This window comes from Pinus tabuliformis, chromosome 9 (assembly GCF_031772625.1).
Source record: "Pinus tabuliformis cultivar Carrire ecotype Pingquan chromosome 9, CPIR1, whole genome shotgun sequence".
Lineage (NCBI taxonomy): Eukaryota > Viridiplantae > Streptophyta > Pinopsida > Pinales > Pinaceae > Pinus > Pinus tabuliformis.
The window spans coordinates 418,556,213-418,559,819 of NC_142307.1; the positions used below are offsets into that span (position 1 = coordinate 418,556,213).

The 3,607-nt window shown below is 41.8% G+C and overlaps 1 pseudogene; it reads left to right on the top strand.

Annotated features, from left to right (window-relative positions):
• Nucleotides 1-1,615: 1,615 nt before the first annotated feature.
• Nucleotides 1,616-2,534, top strand: LOC149148923 (uncharacterized; annotated as a pseudogene).
• Nucleotides 2,535-3,607: the final 1,073 nt, after the last annotated feature.

The following is a 3,607-nucleotide window of genomic DNA, read 5'->3' on the forward strand; positions in this document are numbered from 1 at the left end:
CAACTCCTCCTCCATCATTTCCATACCTGCATCACAGCCCAAGCTCAGTTTTCCCTTCCATGCAAGCACATGCAAAAAGCCTTGAGGCAAAAATCCATAGAACAAAATTTGTTTTTGCCATAACTTGAAAACCATGCATCCATTTGACAAACCGTTTTATGGGGAATTGTACAAGGTTGATGACAACATGCCTGAGCAGTTTCATGCAATTCTGGTGCACGGTTTCCAAGAAATCAGCCTCCATCACCATCAACCATTTTTGCATTTTATCCATATCCGTGCATCCGTTTCAAAACCTGTTTCATGGGGATATGAATGTGAGTGATGGTAACCTACCAAAGCAGTTTCAGCCGATTCTGATGCACGGTTTCCGAGAAATCGAGCTCTGAAATCGTCAGCCATTTTCCATTTTTCTCGAAATCTGTGCATCCATTGATCACGATTTTGCTATGGGAGATGCATAATGATGATAGGAACATTCGCACCAAGTTTCAGATCAATCCGCTTCACCGTTTGGGAGAAATGGCGAAAACAAGTTCTGGTCCTGTGAAAATTCAATGGTAGTAGTTTGAGGGTGCAGATCTGAACGTGGAAATGAACTCTTGTTGCATGCATCTGGCCAGAGGACACCTGCACAAGGAAACCAGCCATGAATCAGCAACCAAGCCATCATGCAACCATAAAATCAAATGCATGCAGCAATGACAGCCCACAACAGCTCACGGCAACCATTCAACTTCGAGGTATGTGACTGATCTCATTCTTCTATTGCATAGATTTAATTTGAAAACTGCATGAATTGATGGGATGGTGGAATTAAGCCACGAATAGAATAATTTTAACACGACATCCAGTCCTCTAGCACTCATGAAAAATCACGTAGCATGCGTGGATAGCCATTCACGTGGAAGTTGAGAAACACAAGCAATGGTAGATGTGTTGAGCTCCAGTGAACAGGGCGTCAGTTGATTAACAAATAGAAGACATGCAGTTCATAACATCACTTGAGTTCGAAAAAGCCAGCGCGCATGTTTTTTTTGCCACCTCACCACAAATCACGCAGTAATTCAAGGGACGCTCGGCTGAAACTCTCACCACTCTTTGTTCAACTGCAGTCAACTGAAGCGCATGTCCACCATTTCCAGATTAGTTAAACAATGGTGCTCTACCGATTTTTGCCTTTTATTCTCGAGATCTATTCAGTTCCTTAAAAAAATTCCCGCCTGTCGCACTCTACAGGCGTTTCTACAGGAAGTCGTCTACAGGAAAGGCAGAGAACAACTCTGCGGAAGGAAAACCCAGAATTTTCGTTGAATTTGGAGCTCCAGACGAGATACTGTGATTGTCTGCATGAAAGCTTGGGTTGCAGAACCTTGATATCAATTGGAGGATGACCTTGAGAAAGGGGTCTATCACCATATTGTTGGCTTGTTTTAGATGTTGTGACTAATTTCAGCAGGACCAACAAATACAAATGGCCTATTAACATTTTGGGAACTTTATCACTTCCTTTTCAAGAAAAATATCACAAGTTCAATTCCTTTACTTCCTATTTCATAAGAAGGCATTCTTGCGCCTTTGATGCTGAAAATTCAAGGATGTCCAGTATTTGGTCTTCTTTAAGTTCTTCGATGTTTCAAGTTTGAAGTGAAAAACCGGTTATCAAGCATCCAAAGTATTAGAAAGATGACGGTTGATGATGAAAATTCAGTATATGTTGGTGGCCTTCCATATGATTCTACTGAAGATTCCATTCAAAGGGCCTTTGAGATTTATGGCACTATTATTGCAGTAAAGGCTCTATCCAGATATTCATATTCCAGATTTGACTCATCATGCATCCTTATCCGAGATAGTTGGGCTTCTACACATGTGAATTTGACATCAATACACATCTCTTCTCAAAACGATTATTGCTTATCAACGGGAGTTTTTTTGCTCTAATATTGCTTTTAGTCCGGCAACATATGGCTTATCTTTATTTGAAACGTGGTACTTCTGGGCTTTCATCGATATATGTATACTTCATTACTGTTGTAATTGTGCATTATTGGGACTCTATTCCCGGCTTGAAGAGTGCAGCGGTGTTATTGTTGGACCTAATCAGATATTGGTCAGGTCCACTGGTGGTCCCTAGTGCCAGACCTAATATTAGAGGCATCATACACTGCATTATAAGAAATTATCAAGGTGCCAATGTTTCAGGAAAACTTGGGCAGCAGACCTAATTGTCAAGCTTTATTGTTTATGATCATTACTGTCTGGATTGTGATAAATTCTATGCGGAGAGCCTGATGATTGTGAATGACTGAGAGTTTGGGGGTAAATGCTATGGATTTGTCACTTTTACTAATCCCAGAGCTGCAGTTAATGCAATCAATGACATGGATGGAAAGGCAATTGGTGGGAGGACTGTAAGAGTGAATGAAGTAAAGAGTAAGTCATCAAGGGCCACATTTGCTCACTTTAGGGACAGGTTCAGAGATAGAGACAGAGACAAAGTACAGGAGGAGAATGAGCTGCTGAAACAGTAGTTACAGCCATAGGGAAGTCATAACGAAGATAGGCCCTCCATTTTGGGAGAACAACAGCAGCAAGAAGGGCCTCCAGCAGACAAGGAAACATCTGATGAACAGCAGAGAGAGGACAAGCAGGCTAAGACAGTGCCGACTGTTTCTACAGGAAGACAGAGAACTGTTAGCAGACTGTTTCTACAGGAAGTTAGCAGACTGTTTCTACAGGAAGCCAGCGAACTGTCTCTACAGGAAGTTTGAAAAGAGGGAAGCCAAAGGAGGAATCGGCCGAGATGTTAGCCAAAGAAGCCACCAGGGCTATCAAAGATGAGGAGAGAGATTGGTTGCTCAGAGGATGAGCAACACTTTCAGTAGGGGGGTGATGATGAGCCCCAAAAATGGACAATTATTTGGGCTCATTCAACCTCCTAAGTTGACTTAATCCACCATTCTCATTGGTTTATTGCATGTTTTTGATTATTTTTATGTTAATAGAGTGAATTTGGTTAGTCATTATGCCAACAAGTCTAATGGGTGCTTTGTGTAGCCTTTTTGGTCAACTTGGAGACAAAATTGAAGGTCTTAATGAGCACTTGGCAGCCAAATTCGTGGGAGAACAAGCTAGAGGATTTGTAGGAAGGTGTCCCCTTCATTTATGGGCCCTTACCTCAAATTCTCCACCATCAGCTCGGAGTTCAAAGGTCACCAAATCAATGAGCACAAGGGCAGCCAAGCAAGTCAAGTAGGACTGCTGTTAACTACAAGTCTTGGGCAGCCAAGTCCCTAAATTTTAGGAGGACTGTTGGGTCCTCAAATCGTATAAATAAGAAGGCTTAGGGCCTCATTTTGGTTAGCTAGTGGTTAGTCATTTTGTAGCTGGTAGTTAGTCATTTCATAGTCTTGTTGTAGTCATTTTGTAATTCGATTTTTAGGCAATAGATTAGTTTTGCTGTCAGCTCATTTTCAAGTTCTCCTTGTGGACAGTTTTGATGTAACTCTTCATTCTTGATTAATAAAGATGAATCCAGCTTTGCACCAGCTCTAAATCTCTCTTGGGAGGCTGTAGCTCTTGGGGTTGGGCCCATCTCAAGTGC